Source organism: Nyctereutes procyonoides, unplaced genomic scaffold (genome assembly GCF_905146905.1).
Source record: "Nyctereutes procyonoides isolate TBG_1078 unplaced genomic scaffold, NYPRO_anot_genome, whole genome shotgun sequence".
Lineage (NCBI taxonomy): Eukaryota > Metazoa > Chordata > Mammalia > Carnivora > Canidae > Nyctereutes > Nyctereutes procyonoides.
In genome coordinates, this window is record NW_026575032.1 from 12,730,818 (window position 1) to 12,754,114 (window position 23,297).

A 23,297-nucleotide genomic window follows, 5' to 3' on the forward strand; every position below is an offset into this window, starting at 1 on the left:
GGAGAAATAAAGTCTTTTTTCTTTCCAGAAGATTTCCTTAGTATTTTAACTGGATCATGTTTAATGTTCTGTAGCTTTCTTTTAAGTCAGACTTATGATACCTTTGAGTTATCTATTTTCTACCATTTTGGTGTACCTCATTTTAAAGAGGAATAGATGAAGCTGAAAATAATTTATATCCATCAACATGGCATACTTTGTAATTTTTAAGTAAATTCATGAGAATTATAAAACTCTTACTCTTAAAAGTCTGTGATTATGTTTCCCAATCTCCAAGCAGCCAATAAGTGCTCTGAGTTTTTATATTGTTTTCATTTCACTAAAATGAAAACACATGGACCCATGGCTTTTGAAGTGTGTTTTATTTAAGCTATGCAATTATTTCCTACAAAACTCCTAACATGAACTAAATTCTCAATAATTATTTACTGGGGAAATCAAGGAATGGAATTAACTGATGTTGATAATCTGTGAAGCAATCCTGGATTTTTAAAGATTTTATTAATTTATTCATAAGAGACACACACAGAGAGGCAGAGACACAGGCAGAGGGAGAAGCACCCACCTTGTAAGGAGCCTGATATGGGACTCGATCCCAGATCCCAGGATCACACCCTGGGCCAAAGGCAGAAGTTTAACTGCTGAGCCACCCAGGCATGCCACAATTCTGGATTTCAAGTTGTGATGTTTTATCAAACAATTATACCCCACAACTGAAAAATATGATTCGTTATTATATATGTGAATTAACATCTTAAATATTCAACTTGTCAACAAATACCTCCCCTCAACAGGTGTGTAGATTCTTGCAACCCTTCACCACCTACATCGGTGCCATTATAAGCAAAACCACCAACATTTCTTACGTCAATAATTACTGTAACCTCCCAATGGATCTCCCCAACTTGGCCTTTGCTCCCCTTTCAGTCTATTCTCAGGCTGGCAGCCTGAAAAATTATTTTAAGCTCAGCTAAACTATATCATCTCTCTGCTTAACACTGTCCAATAGCTTCATATCTTATTAAAAAAGAACTGAAGTCCATCTCTACTCTTCAACCTCATCTTTCTGCCTCAGATTCACCTGCCCACTGGCTGTCTGCCTCATTCTTCAGAGATTTCTCACTACAGGGCATTTCAGTTCTCACACTTTTCTGGAGCACCGTGTTCCTTCACCTCCCACCCCCAATCCCTATGGAATCTGGGGTCTGCTCCCTTACACCCTTCAAAACTCCACTCAATTCACTCTGGACAGCTCTTTATAAAATCGCAATGTCACCCACACTCAGCACTCTGTGTCCCCCTGCTTTTCTTTGTTGTTATCCTTAACACAAATAGGGCACCACTTGACATATTTGATATTTATATATTTTATTTATTATCTCTCTCATCATTAGCATGCAAGCTTCACAAGGCAGGAGTTTTTATTTATTTTGATCACTACACTATCTGCTCTGCCCAGAACACTGACATCTGTTATTATTATATTATCATTCATTCATATTTCAAATGATTAGTATTTTATTATAGAACTATGAGAGAGATAATTAAGGAATGTGAACATCATCATCTCATATAAATCTATTAATTCTTACATGTAAATAAAAAGGAAATAGTAGAGCATAAGACAGTTCCATAACATTTAAGGGACTCTAGGTATGCGTATTCAGGATCCCCATAGTAGGTCCTAAATATGAAGTTAAAAATAAGGGATATGCATAAGGGTCTACAATATGGTATATTTTTCTTTGAGGAGCTCATATAATTATGACCAGCAAATCAGGTCTCTATAGCCCTTATTCCAAAGTAAAGACCTGGGCCATATTTGAATTAACAAAATACAAATCTCATTACACTACCACATGGGTAAAGTAGATGAACAAAAAGGAAAAAACAAAACAAAACAAAACAAGAAATCCTTTTATGTAACTCTCAGTGTATTCTTCATAAATAGGAAATAAAAATGTTTCCTGGTTCAAATTACCATTAAAAATAAAAGAAAGGACAACAAATTGTATGCAAAAATAGTATAGGAAAATGTAGAAATTGGTAGCATTTTACTGCATGCAGAAATCATTCCAGTCATGAAAAGGAGAAAGCATTACAGGAATGGTCAAAAACATAAGTGTGCCAAATGCCTATAGGCACAGGCAGGAGGGAAATGTATGCAGTGAAGCCACCAAAGGTGGTTATGATAAATGCACTTGTCTTGCTAGCAGTGGGGACTATAAAGCTCATGCCTTTTCCTGGATACAGGATGAAGCTGCTACTGAGGACCAGTCAATATTTCACTCATGGAAATGAATGTCAAATGTAGCTACTTTCTCTGATTTTCCAAGAAAATCTAGAAATCTCAATTAAGTATGCCCAAATTATTAAGTATTATTTCAAAAAAATAAAATGAAAGCCAAATGGGGAGGTGGGGATTGGGCCTAATAAGAAGTCAAAGAAAAATTTCTGTAAAAGAATGTTTTTGGAGATAGAAAAAGAGGAACATCTGTCAATCTGGACCTGTCTTCTTAATGATTTATGACAAGGGTAATTCAGGAAAGAAGTTTGGATACTTGGGATAAATTTATTAGAACTGAAATCCTTCTACATTTATGAAACCTTAGGTACCATCTCCACATATGTAAAATCAAATATTTCTTTAAGATCTTTCTAATATACAAGGTCAGGACTTCAAAGTCGGGATTTGTAATTTGAAGGAAATAAAGTGTGAAAGAACTTACATGCAGAGTGAGAAGTTATGAAAAATTACAGAAGCCCAATATCATTCTTGGAAACAAACTAAATTTACTAATTTACTGCAATGTTACTTCATTATCACAGAATCAATTGTAGTTACAGTATTGTTGTCATTCATTTCTTTTAATTTTATGTTTTCAAAAGAGATGCTGCATGATTAAATCTGAATTTATTATTTAAGGCCTATGTTAACTTTCCACGGAGTAATATAAGTTTATTTCACAAGAGATTTTAAATATGCTACAAAAATAATTAAATAGGTTTATAGTTATATAAGTATTTCCTCAGAATCTTCATTTTGAAACACAAGTGGTATAGCCTATGGGCTTACACTAATTTCACTAATGAAACTAATTCACTTTTCACTAATTCATGGGACACTGATGGAGAAATGAGGAAATCTAACTGGAGAAGAGTCCCTACCTCATTCCAATCTATATACAGTTTAAAAACCAATGATTTGCAATTATTATTCTTTCACTTTTAATCTGCTTGACATTTCTCTGTTTTGTAAACAAGCTACTCTTTAAAGGAGTATTCAGAAGAAAAAAAAACATTCTTGGGGGAAAAATAGCAACAGGAATTTATTAATTAAAAGTCTTACAAAAGATTGAAAGGTGGGGGCTCCTGGGTGGCTCAGTTGGTTAAGGATCTGTCTTCAGCTCAGGTCATGATCCCAGGGTCCTAGGATAGAGCCTCACATTGGGTTCTGTGCTCACGGGGGAGTCTGCTTCTCTCTCTCTTTTTAAAAAGATTTTATTTATTTATTTATTCATGAGAGACACAGAGGGAGAGGCAGAGACAGAGGGAGAATCAGGCTCCATGTAAGGAGCCCCACATGGGATTTGATCCAGGACTCCAGGAACCTGCCCTGGGCCAAAGGCAGACGCTCAACCACTGAGCCACCTAGGTGTCCCTCAACCTCTCCCTTAAATAAAGAGATCTTTAAAAAAAGGAAGATTAAAAGATATAATTATTTACTCCAATGAAAGTAGCTAGCTAGCTAAATAAATAAATAGATGATAGATAGATAGATAGATAGATAGATAGATAGATAGATAAATAAATAAATAAATAAATAAATAAATAAATAAATGGTGAAAAAGTGTGTCCAAGAATGAACTCAATAAATAATGCTTAAGATCATAAAACTAGGGACGCCCCTGGGTGGCCCAGTGATTGAGCATTGGCTTTTGGCTCAGGGTGTGATCCCAGAATTCCAGGATCCAGTCCCACATGGGGCTTCCTGCAGGGAGCCTGCTTCTCCCTGCCTATGCCTTCTCTCTGTATCTTTCATGAACAAATATTTAAAAACAAATTGTAAAACTAAAAAAGAACAATATGAAACTATTTTTTAGTGTTAATTAGCTAGATGGGGATGAACAACAATCTAATCTGATTTTTTTAAATTGCAATCAATTCCTCTGGGTCAGTGTAAATAGGACAGGTACTAGTATGTGTGTGTGTGTGTGTGTGTGTGTGTGTGTGTGTGTGTGTGTGTGTGTTTAAAAAGTGATAGAATTGGAACACCTGGGTGTCTCAGTGGTTGAGCATCTGCCTTTGGCTCCAGGCATGATCCCGGAGTCCTGGGGTCAAGTCCTGCATTGGGCTCCCCACAGGGAGCCTGCTTCTCCCTCTGTCTCTGTCTCTGCCTCTCTCTGTGTCTCTCATGAATAGATAAAATATTTTTTAAAATGACAGAATTATTTAATTTAGGAACATTCTTAAAAACAGACCCCTTGGTAAATAAACAGAAAGAAATGCAAACAAAGGTAGGTCTAGAACTATTAATATTAGATTAGTATTCTTATATCTGCATTGTAATGTTTATTGAGCACTTACTATGTTCCAGACACTATTCTGTATGTTGTGGAAACAGGCAACCAACAAACTCGCTGGGTGGGACTTACATCCCAGTGCAAGAAGACAAATAATCATTCACTAGTAAAATACATTGCATGCTAATGAAATTAAGTGGAATAACAGAAAATAAAGCAGGGCTGGAGAATGCCGAGTGAGCAGAGCTACAATCGAAGACTTTGTTGGTTTCCACGGTAGTTTCTAACATTAACATAACTTTGCCCCTTCTCATATGTAGCTTCTCTCTCTCTGAACACTTATTTTTCTGAATACTGAAAAGTGGCCATTCTTCGTTGTGTGTTTCCTTTACATAATTGCTTCTGCTGCTTTGGTGATGATGTGTTCTTGATGCTATTTTTTTTTTCACATTTGTGGTTTAATTCTCTTTGCTAAATCCACAAGATTATCTGTTTTTACCTATTCAGAGTTTTAAGGGTAGGATTCAAAATGGCCCAACTTGTCACTATCCCGGCAAAGCTGTGAACACCAGGCCTCTGGAATGAGTTTCAATCCTTCATTGGCTGTTCTTGGGTTATGTATTGGACCCAATCTAATCAACTATGGTGGTGGTGCATGGCGTAGTGTATTTCTCATGATGTGCACCAACAGGCTCTGTAGGCATGGGAGGCTACTTAGAAGGGGCATGCATGGGAATATAATACCTAAGAGTCTTGGAAGAAAAAGTTTTGAAGGCAAAACATCTTAGGTTTAGAGTTTACCCCAGACATTAGTATAGGGATAAATTGACATATTTATCTACAGGTACTAATTTTTGGTGTTTAAGATTTTATTTATTTGAGAGAGAGTGAGCAAGAGAAAGAGAAGGAACATGATCAGGAGCAGAGGGAGAAGCAGATCCCCCTGCTGAGCAGGGAGCTGGATGCAGGACCTGAGATCATGACCTGAGCTGAAGGCAGATGCTTAACCAACTGAGCCACCCAGGTGCCCCTAACTTTTGTTTTTAAAACGTAAAATTGAAAAAAATGTGTGAACATAACATCTGAAGATTTTGGTTGAAAAATTTTCCTGCATGGGATCAGTTTTATATTAATTGTTAAAGCTATGTTTTCACTAGTGCATTGTTTCAATTGAAATTAATTTACTTTTTTTCTTTTCTTTTCCTATTTTTCTTCTGACCCCTCCATCCCTGTGTTTCTCTTCCTCATTCTTTCAATCTGGTCTACTAGTCTGTTACCTATTTTTTTGTTTGTTTCTTGTTCACTTTTACTTATTTTTTTTTCCTGAAAGGTGATAATTTGATAAAATTACTTGTTTTTCAGATGGCCAAATTTCCCATTGATCAAAATACTTAGAAGAGTTTCACACAGTAAGAGCTCGTGGAATTTTTGAAATGCATATTCTAGAATCTGGAGAGAGAGAGAAGCGTTAAATGAAAGCAAACTAACCCAATTACTTAAGCTGCTGATAAATCTTAATACTTCACCCTGTTTTTGTGATAATAATAATCTTTTCCTTTAAAACAGGGTTCAATAGCTATCATCAACTAGTAAGATTGTGGACTTGGCCCTGCTGGGATAAATCATGGTGAATGCATCAGAAATGCTGTGAGTTTTCCCCTCAAATAATTTTCCCAGAAAGTGTTTCAACTACTTTAAATATATTTTATAAAAACATATTTTTATAGCTACATTGTGTTAGAAATGAACCAATTTTATGTAAATGAACATTCTGCATTCTGCAGATAAAGCATGCTAATTTTAACAATTTCAGACATCTGTGACAGAATTTCTAAACAACCCAACTGGATTAAGCTGACAAATATGAAAAAGTAATACATGGTTAGTCACCTTTTAATTCTTACATTTACATTAAACTACCACTTCAAAGGGCAAGGGTAATTTCACACTTTTAAAGTTTTAAATAGCTTTTATTTCAACTTAAACAAAATATGCCAATATTGAAACACAGTTATAATGATTGTTTTATTCCTTTTTATGACTTCTATTTTAAAATACATTGAATAATATAGCACTAACTCTTTCCTCCCAAATAACTAACACACATACAGTTCTGTGAATATTACTATCTTACAGCTCTATATTTCTAAGATTTTCTGTATTGAAAATGTACACATCTACCAGTAGATTTTCAATACTATATATATATGCTCTCCCCTAAAAATTTTTGTTGCTATTGTACAATGCTTAATTACATAAGTCACATATTTGAATGGATAATTCCCGTATATGCTCAACCATGGAATAATAAAAATATACACGTTTAAATTACCTAAATTGTGCCAGCCATTTCTGTAAACAATTTGCGTGTGTGAATTCATGTGTTCCTGACCTCCACACTATGAGGTAGATCCTATTACTTTGACACTTATTTTACAGTAAACTGAAGAACAGAAAGTTCATGTAACTTACTGAGATTACCCAATTAATGCATGTCCCAAGGTTCAAAAGCAGACAGCCTGCCTTCGAAATCTCACAGTATTGATGGTTTAGGAGTACTAAAGGAAAAGCACTTTGTGATAAGAAATTTTACATTTCTGTTCAGACCTTGCAGCATATGGTGTACTTGAATTCAAAGTTATAAATGATTCAGAAAATATTAACTTTTTCTTCTATATGTGACATTTAAGTGTCATTATGTTTGCTCATTAAGAGAAAATTATTTCTCTTTAAAAACAGCTCTCAAGTAGGATTAATAAAAGCCAATGACAAAATGGTTTTAAAATATATGCCTTCAGGGTGTCTGGGTGGCTTAGTCGATTGAGCCTCCAACTCTTTTTTTTTTTTTAATTTTATTTATTTATGATAGGCACACAGTGAGAGAGAGAGAGAGAGGCAGAGACATAGGCAGAGGGAGAAGCAGGCTCCATGCACTGGGAGCCCGACGTGGGATTTGATCCCGGGTCTCCAGGATCACGCCCTGGGCCAAAGGCAGGCGCTAAACCACTGCGCCACCCAGGGATCCCAAGCCTCCAACTCTTAATCTCACCTCAGGTCTCTATCTTGGGGTTGTAGGTTTGAGCCCCATGTTGGGCTCCACGCTGGGCACGGAGCCTACTTTTAAAAATGCCTTCAATATCATACATAATGATTTGTGCCATTTGGTGTGATGAATATTAAATGGAAAAATGAGATCTGTTTGCAGGAGTCATTTTTCATTAAGTTCAAAATTATTTTCTTTAAGTAATTGTCAATATATATTTTAAGGAAATGACTAATTTTCATTTTGCAAACTCCTACACACACGGTTGCTTGGATAACAACCAAATTTCAGGCTTTTTAGTCGGTGTCAGATGAGTGAGTAGTTGAAGGATAATGTAGGTTCAGCACAAAAGTCCTCCTAGTGTGAGCAGGGACAGGCTATAGACTATCACTCTCCCTGCTTCATTGACTGATCATAACTGAGAGGCAACTTCCTTCAGAAGCAGTGCTAATTCTTAAAAGTTTTTATTATATATATTTTTATTGGAGTTTGATTTACCAACATATAGGATATAATTCTTAAAAACTTGAAGCAGGGTGTCTGGGTGGCTCAGTTGGTAAAGTGACTAACTCTTAATTTTGGCTCAAGTCATGGTCTCAGAGTGTTGAGATGAGCCCTGCATCAGGCTCTGCACTGCATCAAGGCTGGGAGCAATATAGAAATACAAGGTTTCACTAGCTTGAGCTGCGAGAAGTTTTAAAAGATGCCCATTTACGTTTTTAAGTAGCCTCATAAAAGAAACGTCATCTCAGGCTGCCAAGGCTGTAGAAAACAAGCAGGACAGGATGGAGATTATTTCTTGTTTGTAGGGTAAAAGAGTTAACCGCTAACCCAGTACTATGACTACTTATTTGGAAAGAACTTTTGTTCTGGTGGTGGTTTCATCTTCCATTTCTTGCAGTTGGGGTGGGAAATAAAAGAGAACTTGCTTCTCAAGTTTGACATTTTCTTCTTAATACACATTTTGTTTCAGTAGACTGCCATCCATTAAGCCCTCAGGAGTCCTCCTGGGTATTTCTGAATTGTGTTGTGTACACGTGTGTTTGAGCCCAAACAGCTTGTCTTCTTCTGGCATTCTCCCTTAACCCGTCCCCCACCCCACTTGTGCTAGCATTCTCTCAATAAATAAATAAATAAATAAACAAATAAACAAATAAACAAACAAATAAATAAATAAAACAATTTCAAATTAGAGAAATTTCCTGCATTGGCTTCCAGAATGGAAATGAACTTTTCTTTCCTCCTCATTCATTGAATTAATCTGCAGAAGGACTGATTCCAGTCTTGAAGGTTACCAGGCACCCTATTGGAACATATTTGCATCCAGATTTTTTTTTAATTTTTTTAAAATTAAAAAAAATTGCATCCAGATTTACACAGCATCTAAAGAATACTACTACCACAAAATAAAGATGACAAATTCATTCATGAAATAAATATTCATTTATTGCATGCTATATGCCAGAAACTACTGAAGTGCCAAGAAATATATGATGTAATACATGAGTTTTTCCTTTTTTAAGGCAAAAATCCCATCCTTAAGGAACATACATTCCAGTAAAGTGAGATAGACAATAAATATAAAAATAAGTATATTTATTTTAGGAGATGATAAATACTATGGAAAAATAAAACAAGGTAAAGGAGGTTATGAAGTTGATCAGATGGGAGATTTTCATTTTTTTATTATTTTTCCTTTTGTTTTATGTGGGGGAGGGAGAGGAGGGAGAAGGAAAGGGAGAAAGTCATAAGCAGGCTCCATGCCCACTGTGGAGCCCAATGCAGGGCTCGATCTTACAACCCTGAGATCATGACCTGAATCAAAATCTAGAGTCGGATGTTTAACCTGCCTAAGCCTCCCAGAGGCCCCTAAAGATTGCCATTTTTAATGAATTGGTCAGTGCATGCCACACTGTGAGGGATATTTTTGAGTATGAATGTATTTCTTTACTCATTAGTAAGTGAAGAGTGTGTAGAAGCAATGCAATTATATGGACAAAAACATTTTGAGGCTTTAGAGAGAGTCAGTATAAGAGCTGAAGAGGAATCATGTCAGCTTTGATTGGGGAGTCTTAGTTTTTGACAAACTAGGTGCCTTAAGACAACATAAATTTATTCTTTCAAAGTTCTGGAGGGCAGAAGTCCAAAATCAAGATGCTGGCAGGGCCAAACTTCCTCCAGAGGCCCTAAAGGATATTCCATTTTGCCAATACCAGACCCTGGTGACACCAGGAGTTCTCTGGCTTGTGGCTGCATCACTTCAGTCTTTTGTCTTCACCTGGCTTTCCCCTCTGAACGTCTTCTATTTATTTATTTTTTTAAGTTTTTCTCTAAATTCAAGTTACTTAGCATACAGTTTAGTATTGGTATTAGGAGTGGAATTTAGTGATTCATCACTTACATATAACACCCAGTGCTCATCACAATGAGTATCATCCTTAATACACATCACCTATCCAGCCAATCCCCTGCCCACCCCACCTCTAGCAACCCTCAATTTGTTCGCCATAGTTAAGAGTCTCAAATGGTTTACCTCCCTCCATCTCTCTTATATTCCCTTCCTCTAAGTTCATCTGTTTTATTTCTTAAATTCCACATATGAGAAAAATCATATGGTGTCTGTCTCTCTGACTTGTTTAACTTAGGATTATACACTCTACTTCCATCCACATTGTTGCAAATGGCAAGATTTCATTACCTTTGATGGTTGGGTAATATTCCATTATATATATATATATATAATATTCCATTTTATATCTATCTATCTATATATCTATATATCTATATATCTATATCTATCTATCTATCTATTTATATATATATATATCACCTCTTCTTTATCCATTCATCAGTTAATGAACATTTGGGCTCATTCCATAATTTGGCTATGCTGATAGCTATAAATATCGGGGTGCATGGGCTCTTCAAATCAGTATTTTTGTATCCTTTGAGTAAATACCTAATAGTACAATTGTTGGGTCATAGGGTAGGTCTATTTTTAACTTTTTGTGGAACCTCCACACAGTTTTCCAGAATGGCTGCACCAGTTTACACTCTCTCCAACAGTGTAAGAGGGTTTCCTTTTCTCCACATCCTCACCAACATCTGTTGTTTGCTGTGTTGTTAATTTTAGTTATTCTGACAGGCGTGAGGTGGTGTCTCACCATGGTTTTGATTTGTATTTCTCTGATGACAAGTGATGTCGAATATCTTTTTATGTGTTTGTTGGCCATCTGTATGCCTTCTTTGGAAAAAACGTTTATTCATGTCTTCTGCTCATTTCTTAACTGGATTATTTGTATTATGGGTGTTGAGTTTGATAAATTCTTTATAGGTTTTAGATACTAATCTTTATCAGATACGTCATTTGCAAATATATTCTCCCATTTTGTAGGTTGCCTTTTAGTTTTGTTGATTGTTTCCTTCTCTATGCAGAAACTATTTATCTTGATGAAGTCCCAAGAGTTTGTTTTTACTTTTGTTTTCCTTGTCTCTGGCTAGGTGCTGAGGTCAAAGAGATTTCTGCCTATGTTCTCCTCTAGGATTTTAATACTTTCCTGTGTCAAATTTAGTTACTTCATCCATTTTGAATTTACTTTTGTGTATGGTGTAAGAAAGTGATGCACTTCATTCTTCTGCATGTTGCTTTCCAGTATCCCCAAAACAATTTGTTGATGTATTCTACTCTTCTCTTATAAGGAAGTGTCATTGGATTGAAGGCCCACTTGGATAATCCAGAATGATCACATCTTGAGAACTACATCTGCAAAGATGCTTTATCCAAGTAAGGACATTTCACAAGTTCCAGGACCTGAATAAATCTTCATTAGGGCTATCATCCAATCCAGTACAGGGAATAACTTATAGGTCAATGTGTTTGAACCTGTGTGAGTAAAATGAAGACTAGAAGATAAATTCATAGAATATGGAGAGTTTTGTGAGTTCTTATAGCAATTATGATAATGTTGGGGTTTTCTCTGAAATAGGGAATCTTTAAATTTGAGCAGAGGGATAAAATAAGCTGATTCCTGTTTTACAGAGTCTGTTAGAAAGAGTCTGTTGGAAAGAGGCTGATGGACAATATGATAGAAACAAGAACCAGTTAGGAGGTTATACAATAATCTTAAATGATAGTGTCTTGATTCAGAGAAAGAAGCAGAAATAGAAAATGGTTAGATTCTGGATATATTTTAAAGAAATATCTAATTGAATTTTCTGGAAAAAAAAAAAGAGTTGCAAAACAGGAAAAGTCAAGGATGACTACAATGTTATTGGCATAAGAAACAGAAGGCTGTAATTGGGCAAGATTTGAAATGGGAATGATGATTGTTAGAGCAAGTTTGTTTGGGGTGGGGAGTTAAAAATCTTATAGAAAGAGACCAGGAGGGATGCCTGGGTGGCTCAGCAGTTGAGCATCTGCCGTTGGCTCAGGGTGTGATCCCATAGTACTAGAATTTAGTCCCGCATTGGGCTCCCTGAAAGAAGTCTGCTTCTCCCTCTGCCTATGTCTCTGTCTCTCTCTCTGTGTGTCTCTTATGAGTAAATAAATACAATCTTAAAAAAAAAAAAAAAAGAAAGAGAGCAAGATAAATGGATAGTCCAAGAATTTAAAATATATTTAATTAGGGAGATAGAGATATTACAAGTGTCAAAAAAAAAACAAACAAACCACAAACTCTTTAAAAAGAACCAAGAGAAAATATGTAGTAAGCAAAATAAAGTAATTGAAATAAATGATGGAGTAGAAAGATGGAACAAAGTACTGAAGAGATATGGTGGAAGGAGAAAATACTGAAGAAAGATTAGGCAACACACTAAAATATCCACAAGAAGGAAAAAATAGTAAATAGAAAAGTTTTGAGAAATAAAAACCAAAAATGAAATAATTAACACTTATAACATGATACCATAGAATAACAACAGAAAGGATTTAAACAAAATGAAAACAAAAGACAATAAATTGAAATCTCAGATTGGACTCATGCCTGGGTGGCTCAGCTGGTTGAGTGTCAGACTCTTGGTTTCAGTTTAGGTCATGACCTCAGAGTCCTGAGTTTGAGCCATGTGTCCGGCATCCTGCTCAGTGGGGAGTCTGCTGGAGATTCTCTCTCCCTCTCTCTCTCCCTCTCCCTGTAATCCTCCCCCAGCTCTTGCCCTCTTGGTCTCTAAAATAAATAAATCCTTAAAAAAATAATTTCTGACTGAAAAACTCAGAAAGAATCCAGTGGGAGAGAAAAGCAAAACCCTAAAACTAGACCCATTGTACTGAAATCTAAGAACAACAAATACAAAAATTGTACTCCTTAAAACAAAATAAAAAAAGCAAGACTAAACTCCCCAGGAGCAAAAGCACATAATTTACAAAGGTTTAAGAATCAAATTGACATTAGGTTGCTCAACTAGCACCACTAGATACATAAAAAACTCAACTTTTATTTATGTATCTACCTTGTAAGGAAATTTCGAAAAGGCAAGAAGGATAACTAAGCGTCCCCAATGGAATATCTTGCATTATTTTGAGGTCATCCTTCAAGACTGATTCTAGATTTTGGTTGCCTTTAAACGAATTTACAGACTTGTTATTTGTAGGTAACTGCGAGCTATGCAAAATAATTATTATTTCTGAACATGTAAATAAATTCTGTCCAGTGGAGGTTCAACTAATTTCTTTTCTTCTCTCCCTCCTACTTTTTTTTTTGTTTGTTGATTGTTGGTTGTTTTGTTTGTTGATTGGTTTTGGCAGCGGTGATTGGCAGCGGTGATTAGGAATTTGGATCTATCACCTGGTCATTTTATGATCTCTGTCAATGTATTGATGGTTTATAGAGATGTGTTAATTGCTTGACATAGGTGAACTAGTTTATTTGCCATTTATGCTTGTCTATATGCTCTTTTTGAGTTCAAATATGCTAGAAATTTTTAACGACTGTTAAAAAGAAATCTTTCAGAATCTTAATTAGTGAGCTTCTATATTTTTGTGTTTGTTATTGACTCAAGGCTGAAAGTTTATATTTGTAGCTGTAAGTTTTCTTTCTCTGTGTCTATAGTTTAGAATCTATGCGAAGTATATTTGTGTCTGTCTTATAGCATGAATATGAAATATTTTCCTACTCTGGAAAGTGTTAAGAAATTAGCCTATATAGTCTCCTAAAATGAAGGAGTGATGTTTTAATTGGTTTACAGATAAAAGCAAGCACTTACATAAATGTTAAATTTATAAAATCCACAGGTAATAAGAAAATTGTACTTCAAATGTTTTAAATATGCTATAATTAAAAGATAAAAAAGATAAAAATAACACTTTAATAAAAACTAACTCAATCTTTAAATAATCTAAGTTTACATATATTATGTAAAATTTTTGCAAAAAAATACTAATTTTGGTCTAGTACAAATAGCTATGCCTTTTCTTATTGGTTAATTTAAGTAGAATGGCTTTTTATTTTACTTAGTATGATTATTCTACTTGGGTATGATTTTTTCTTTACATTTGTACAGGTTTGCTGACCAATTGAGTAACACTACTCTTTTAGATGCTTGAGGTCATAAAAATGTAAATATATATTGAATTAAATTGAATCACTGTTATGCAAACGCAGCAATACTGTGTTTTGTAGTATGTCAATTTGAATGATTTTCAAGGTCTTTAGGTAACTTAAAACCTTGAATTGGTTTAATTAAGTTAATGAATACTCCTTGGCTATCTAAATAATCACTAAGATAAAACAGATACATTGACTACTAGTCATAATTGTAAGTTTACATAATTTTCTTCTTATTTTTATATGCTACAGAGAGACTATGCCTTTGGTCCATGTTAATAAAAACATTCATCTTTGCCACTTTTGGAAGTTGTGGGGGATATTTGTGTCTGTAGAAAGTTATGCTATGTGCATTCAAGACTTCTGTATATTAACCTAAATGCTAGTGCATTGCAGACACTTTTCAATTTTCCATTGCTCAACCCTACTCTCCTTTCAATTTTTTCCTGTGACATAGAAATTAGTTACTTTGGCTAAGAGTTATAATCTAAGTAGTTGAGACTATTCTGGAAGCAATAGTGACAGAATGAATACTATGTTCACTAGAGGTGCTAGAAATAGATTTCTTTGATAAGTTGCTATTCATGAGTAGCATGAACACTGCTGTCAAATTAGAAGAGACGTTTATCCTTCCCTGGATTAAATTTGTGTAGATAAAATATTACTTATATAAATATTTTATAAATTTTCTGGTTTAAGAAAATGTGGGGAGATACCACTTCTCTGTATTTAGTGCTCCTGCAAATGCCCTAGCCTCCTGAGACTTAGAAATGTATATGATATGATGCTAGAGAATATTTATTTACAATTCTCCCAGAAATGTTTTAATTTTCATATACTATGGGAGGCCAGATCTGTAGCCATCTATCTCTTATCCGTCATTTATGCTCTGTCCGTGCTCTGATCTAGAAGGATAATAAACTTCTAGTGTCTTCCCTAGAAAGCCAAGCTATTGAAGCCTCAACTAGTTCCCTGGGTTAAGCCCCAGAGAGGTAGTACTGAGGCACTACACAAGTATTTACATGTCAGAAGGAATGAATCCAGAATTAGAAGACATGTCTAGCTTGTAAAAGCTTGTGACTTTCCGGTTCATGTGGTTTTCAGAAAGGTTGATTTACATATCTAAACAGATTAGGGTGAAAATCCTTTCCTTTAAGCCTCAAAACAGTAAAAGTTCTTTTTCTCCCCATTTCCTTTTGGGAGTAGAGGGAGACACCAATCTCTCACCAGAATATAAACAGAAAGGATGATGTTCTTTGTCCCTCATCTTCAAGTGTAAACCTCTTCATATGTTATCATCAGAGTAAGATGTGGGGGACAATGCTCACTCATGGGGAGATGTCACTCAGGCTGTTGATCCCCTTGTATCAATAAAGAACTATTTTTCCTGGCCATAACTGTGCAAGTGGGGTGATATCTCATACACCTCAATGCTCTTCACAAAACAGGGAATTTTCCAGAAATTGTCAGTTTTCATAATCTTTCTATCAGAATTCTGAAAGTTGATAGAGGTCAAGTGTTATCAGACATTGCGTTAGTTTTTATTTAAAAGGTCTACTTGGCCTCACCCTTCTTTAAATTTAACATCTTTTAAACCAATTCTTTTTAATTAGGTGCATTTCCAAATTTTCTATATTTTATAAAAATGCAGGTATTCGGCACCAGACTTAATGAATCACCTTGCTTGATATTCTTAGTATATTCTTGCTATATTCCTGGATTTTCTTGGTATGTTCTTGATGTTCTACGATGATTTTGTGTTATATATCAAAGGTTTTTTGACTACAAAAATGATGTTATTCAATTTTAATGCATTAGCTGTAACATTCACTGACTTCTCTGAAAATAAGCTTAATCATTGCCCTAATGACATCTTATCTAATATGGAGGAAATAATTATTTTACCTTATTTAGCATGCTAGAGAAATATGCATTTTCTTGTCACCTGCATTATTTTATTATTAATTTTTTATCATAAGCTTCACACTTGAAAATTATCAATAATAAATTAACCCTGATTATATTATGTGTCTGTCATTTACATATAGATTTTTATTTTACTCTGGTGTTAATCTAAATGCTCTGCACTCAGCTACAGCCTGAGTTTCTTTTTCATCAAAGAAAGATAGTCCCAAAGCCCTGTCTGTGGAATACACTCTGTCAATTACCTAAAACCAATGACACTTCAAAGAATAGACTTTGGGGATAGCCTTCTGATGTGATTGCTTAGGCAATATTCAGACCATACACTGGGCTGGCAGGATTTCCACATCTATTTAGAATTAATGTTAATCCAAGATCTGGGAAAGTAAGAATTAATTACACAGATCCTAATGAACTGATGAAGGAAATTTAATTATGTAATTTACTTGGAATATTGCTGGCATTGTTTTAATGTTCTTTTATCTGAGTATAAAAAAGTCCTACTCTTCTTAAGCTGACTCCACCCACCATGACTTAATAAGCTCTGCTTTCAAAAACTGAAATGAAATATTTTAAAATTATATCTGACCACAAAAATTTCAATATACTTAATGACGAGAAACCCAAATTTTCCCACTAAGATCAGGTACAAGGTGAGAATATCCCCTCACATTATTCTTTTTCAACATCATACCAGAAGTCCTTGCAGATGCAGTAGGCAAAAAAGGAAAAGGAAAAATAAAGGTATGCAGACTAGGAAAGAATAAATACAATGGTCTTTGTAAATTATATGATCATCTTTGTAGAAAATCCAAAAGAATTGACAAAAAAGCTTCCGTCACTAAATAGCAGTTTATAGCAAGTTTGCAGGGTACATAGTTATCATTCAAAAGTTAATTGCTTTCCTATATAACAACCATGCACAATTAGAATTGTAAATAAAATACACAATATTTATATTAGCACCAAAAATCTAAAAGAAATACTTAGGTATACATCTAACAAAATAAGTAAAAGATCCATATGAGAAAGACTATGGAACTCTGATAAAATACAAAAAGAACTCAATAAATGGAGAAATTTTGCATGTTCAAGTTTAGGAAAACTAAATATTGTCAACATGTCAGTTCTTCCCAATTTGATCTATAGATTCAATGCAATCACCATCAAAGTCCCAAAAAGTTTTATAAATATCGACAAATTGATACTACATTTTGTATAAAGGAAACAAATACCCAGAATAACTTGTACAATACTGAAGGATGAGAACAAATTGGAGGAATGACACAATCTGACTTCAAGACTTACTGTAAAAATATAGTAATCAAGATAGTTTGATACTGGTGAAAGAAAAGATGAATAGAATAGATCAATGGAACACAATAGAGATACTGGAAAAACACTGGAAAAGTATAGTGAGCTAATCTTTGGAAAAAGAGCACAGGCATCACAAAGCAACACAGATTGTCTCTTCAACAAATAGTGCTAGAAAAACAATACATCCGTATGAAACTAGATGCTGACTCTACACTCTTCCCCAAAATTAACTCAAAATGGATCATAGGCTTAAATATAAACTAAAAACTCATAGGCCTAAACTACAAAACTTTTAGAAGATAAAACATAGGATTAAACCTAGATGATCTAGGGATGATAATCTCTTAGATATAGCACAAAATTCACAATCCATGAGAAAAATACTTAATAAGCTAGATTTCAGTAAAGTTAAAATGTCCCCCCCCCCAAAAAAAAAAAAAGTTAAAATGTCCCTTCTGCAAATGACAATGTCAGAAGCATAAGAAGACCAAACCACAGTCTGGGAAAAATAATTTCAAAAGACGCTTCTGATAAAGAATTGTCCAAAAATATGAAGAACTCTTAAAATTCAACAATTAGAAACCAAACAACTTGGTTTAAAAATGAGCTGAAGACTTTTACAGACATCTTACCAAAGGAGTTATACAGCTGGAAAATAAACACATGATAAAATATTCCACATCATGTATCATCAGGGAAATACAAATTAAAACAACAACCAGATACCACTATATACTGATTAGAAAGGTCAAAATTGGGAATGTTAATAATTCCAAATGCTGGCAAAAACGTGCAGTGAAGCAAAAGGAACTCTCATTCATTGCTGGTGGGAATGCAAAATGCTACAGCAACTTTGGAAGAAAGATTGTTGGCTTCTTACAAAGTTAAAGATACTCCTATCACACAATCCAGTAATTACACTCCTACATATTGGCCTAATGGAGTTGAAAATTTATGTTCATATGAAAACTTGCACACAGATGCTTATAGAAGCTTTATTCATAATTGATAATTTTTGGAATAAACCAAGATGTCCTTCATTAGTGAATGATTAGTAAACTCTAAGACATTCAGACAATGAATATTATTTGTAGCTAAAAATGAAATGTGCCATTAAGCTAAGAAAGATCATTTAGAAACCTTAAAAGCACATTATTAAGTGAAAGAAGCCAATCTAAAGGCTACATACTATGTGATTTCAATATATGAATTTCTGCAAAAAGCAAACCTATGAAGACAATGAAAAGACCAGTGGTTGCCAGGGGTAGGAAAGAGAGATAAATAGAAGACAGGATTTTTAAGGCAGTAAAAATACTTTGTATGATATTATAGTGATGAATAAACATTTGTCTAAAACCACAGAATGTACAACGCACAGAGTAAACCCTAAGTAAACTATAAAATGTGTTTGATCACTATGTGTCAATGTAGGTTCATCCATTGAAAGATAGATGAAAAAGAAAGAAAGAATGAAAGAAAGAAGAAAGAAAGGAAGGAAGGGAGGGAGGGAGGGAGGAGAGAGAAGAGAAAGAAGAAAGAAAGAAAGAAAGAAGAAAGAAAGAAAGAAAAAAGAAAGATACGAAAGAAGAAGAAGAATGGAAGGAAGGAAGGAAGGAAGGAGAAGGAAGGAAGGAAGGAAGGAAGGAGCCACTCTGGTGAGTGATGTTGACTATGTTGACTGAGGGAAGCTATGTATATATGAGGTCAGGGGAGATATGAGTAAACTCAGTACTTCCTTCTTAATTTGACTATAATCTAAAAAAATTATCTAAAACATTAAGTTTTTTTACTGACGTCCCTCACTGATAATTCAAAATATTCTTATTGAATTTTCTTACTTTTAGATGGCAATGGTTATACGATAAGAATATTGTTCAGTAATAATCTGTTCTCCCTTTTACTAGAATAAGTTGGAAAGATAAAGCAACTAAGCTCTTGTCTGCAATGTCCTTTGATAACAATGATTATTTAATTAGACATGATAAACCATTTTTTAAAAACTAGGGTTGAATTTATGGAACCAAAGATTATAAAGCCCCACCAGGAAAATTGACCTACTACCTGGCTACAGGGTTCTTAGCCTTACAGATGGTTAAGAAAGATTGTTTCCTGGCAATTCAAGGATCCTTGGAACACTGTAGAGTTCTCAAGAAAAAGAGGGACTTACACAAATTATAAACACTGCAAGTGAAATCTGGAGAAGACTTTATTGACGTTAGCTTCTTAGTCTTGTGATAGTCTTGGTCCTAAAAGTCAAATCTGAGATTCCTATTGGAAACTTCCAGCATAGCAAATATAGGAAGGCCCCTAGGAAAATTAGTGCTCTTGCTGAGCCTATTTAAATATGCCGGCCATCTCCAATAAAACCCTCCTTATTTGCAATCAATAATAATATTTGTTTGAAATTATTCTGATAGAAAGCAAGAAATGTGTGAGGAAAGTTAGGGTAAACAAACCAACAAAAAGATTACAGGGCATCTCTAATGGAAAACCGTGTATTGAATGAACTTATCCTTCTGGGGCTGATTATTTAGTTGCCTTTTAATTATTTCACAATTTAGTATAACAGCACACAATCATTCCTGTTTATGCACATGCAAATGAATTATATCCATCGGAGCTTCAGTTGACACCTCTCTCTACATGAAAAAAGCCAGTTTTGCATCCATGTGTGAATTTATTTCAACATTCCTCTACTACATATAAAGTCATGCTTCTTTGATTTCTTCTTTGCTCCCTTTGTAACATTTGCCTGATTCTCTCATTAATAATGAGTTACGTAAAATTTTTAACTCATGTTCATTTCTTGAAAGTTATCTTTTAACTATATTTCCTTTTGCTCTCCTACTTCTCTGTGTACACTCACACACACACACACACACACACACACACACACACACACACCGAGTATTGAGGGGAAAAGAAACTTCCCCGTATATTACTATCTGAAACACAATGAAATTCAAATTCAACACTGAATAATTCGGTATCAAGCACACAAAGCCTAAAACTTCTGATGTGAAAAAAGATTAATAAAAACGTTTTTAGAGGATGTATTCCAATAAGAAGAGAAACAAATCTGGGAGAATTCTGAAGTTGCATAGGAATTAAATCTTAATAAATACAGTGATAATACTATTATCTAAAATAGTAGAGGGGAGAGAGGAGAGAGTCAAGATGGTGGAGAGCAGAAGACCTTAGTTTCCTCTGGTCCTAGGAATTCAGACAGATAGCTATTAAATCTTTCTGAACACCTGCAAACTCAACTGGAGATCTAAGAAAAGAATACCTGCAACTCTACAAATAGAAACATGACCACTTTCTGCAAAGGTAGGAGGTACAGAGAAGCGAATCCAAGGTGATATATGGGAAGATAAGCCATGGGTGGGGGCGGGGGTGAGCCTCCAGCAGCCAGCACCAGAAAGGGATAGGGCAGCAGAACGCAGCATCTGAACTTCTAGCAGTCTGCTTGCTGAGGGATGTCCCAGCCTGAATGGCACTCAGGGGACAAAACCAAGGTGGAATCCTAAGTGGAACCATGTGGTTTCAGGATCCTTGGGGTCATAGGAAGACCAGGAGTGCCTGAGTGAGGCAGCAGAGTTTCTAGGAATCTGAACAGGGAATTCAGTGAGCCCAAGAGTGGTCTCTCAGTTGGGGTTGTCTTAAAACTTGAACTGAGGCACAGTCAGATGATGTGTCTCTTAACAGGGCCTCAGTGGGTAGTAGAACCCTGGCAAGACACCCCTTTTCTCCCCCCAGGAGGAGCAGAATGGGGACATGCCACAGGAGTCTACAGGGTTGGGAGCCTTCAAACAGCATCATGTGCCTGAGATGGAAATGCTCAGTCACAGGCTGGGTGATTTTGGATTGCAGATGGAGTCCAGGGAGACAGGACGGATTAACTGCTTTTCCTTGAGGCTACACTGAGGAGTGGGGCCCTGAGATTTTAGCTTTAAATCTGGAGATTGGGAGGGCACCATTTTCACTCTCATCTGCTGAAGCTGCAGGGAAACCCTTCAGGAAACAAAAGCCCCATAGAGTAATCCAGAGCCAATTACTTAGACTGGCTTCCTGACAAGGGGGGTGCAATTCCATCCGGGGTAGAGACACTTGAGAATCAGCGCAGCAGGCCCCTTGCCCATATGAGCAAGAGAATCCAGCTAAGACTACATTTATTGATCACTAAGACCTGCAAAACTCCATCACTAGGGGAATATAGCATACAGCATTCATGGGTCGGTTTCCCTCCATTCCTCAGTCTTTTAATTTTAATTTTTTGCTCTTTTTTTTAACTAGTTTCTTATTTTATCAACTCTGTTTTAAATGTTTTTTCTACTTTTCATTTTTTTTCATTTATATTCTATCCTTCCACTGCTTTTAATTTTATTTTTCCATATATATATGTTTTTCTTTCTTTACAATTTTGATTTACAGTTTCTTCTAACAGACAAAAATACACTCAGAATCTAGTGTATGCCTCTGTTCTCTTCACCTGTCTGATAATATTTATTTTTTCCTCTTCTTTTTCTAAAATTTATCTTATTTTTTTCTGTTTTGTTAGTCTTTTTTTAAATTTTCATCTTTACAGTTTACGTTCCATCCTTTCCATGTATCTAATTTTATTTTTGTATATATTTGCTTTACTGTCTTTACAATTTTGAGATGTAGTGTCTTCCTACAAACCAAACAAAATCCACTCAATATACACTGTATGGTTCTGTTCTGTTCACCTGTTTCTATTCCTTCTTTTTTTTTTGTCTTTATTTTTCATTTTTATAGTTACATTCTATCTTTTCATTCTATTTATTTTTTGTACATATATGACTTTTTTTTCGTTACAGTTTTGGGATCTAGTTTTCTAACAAATGGACCAAAATACACACAGAATCCAGTGTATTGTTCCATTCTGCTCACCTGTCTGATTAAATTTTCCCTCTCTTTCTCCCTCCCTCTCTCTTTTCTTCCAGGTCAAGTCTTTTCTGATTTGTGTTGTGTATATTTCTATGGGGTCATTGTCACCATTTTAATATTTTTCTCTCTCTTTCATCTATTCTTCTCTGGACAGAATGACAAGACACTTCAAGAAAGAGAACAAGAAGCAATACTGACTGCCAAGACCTAATCAGTAGGGACATAAGTAAGATAGTGGAACTAGAGTTCAGAGTAACTTTCATAACAATACTAGCTAGGCTTGGAAAAAGCATAGAAGGCACTAGAAAATCCCTTTCTGTGGAAATAAAATAATTGAAATCTAATAAAAATAAAATAAAAAGGCTATTAATATTTAATAAAAAATGGAGGTTCTAACTGTTAAAATAAATGAGTCAGAAGAAAGAATTAGTGATATAGGAGATAAAATGATGGAAAATAAAGAAGCTGAGAAAAAGAGAAGTAAACAACTACTGGATTATGAGGGGAGAATTTGAAAGATAAGTTATACCATAAAATAAAACAATATTAGAGAAAGTGGGATCTCAGAAAAAGGGGGGAGGAAGGTATATTGGAGCAAATTATAGTGGAAAACTTCCCTAATCTGGGGAAGGAAATAGGCATCCAAGTCCAGGAGGCACAAAGAACCGCGCTCAAAATCAATAAAAATAGATCAACACCCTGACATACAATAGTGACTTGCAAATCTGAGAGACAAAGAGAAAATCCTGAAAGTAGCTCAGGACAAAAGATCCATAACCTAAAAGAGTAGAGGTATTAGACTGGCAACAGACTTATCCATAGATACCTGGTAGGCCAGAAAGGGCTGGCATGATATACTTAGGGTGGTAAATGAGGAAAATATGTAGCCAAGAAGACTTTATCCAGCTAGAATGTTATTCAAAATAGAAGGAAAGGTAAAAAGCTTCCAGGACAAACAGAAACTAAAAGAATTTGTGATCACTAAGCCAGCCCTACAAGAAATATTAAAAGGGATCCTTTCAATGAAGAGAGAGCCCA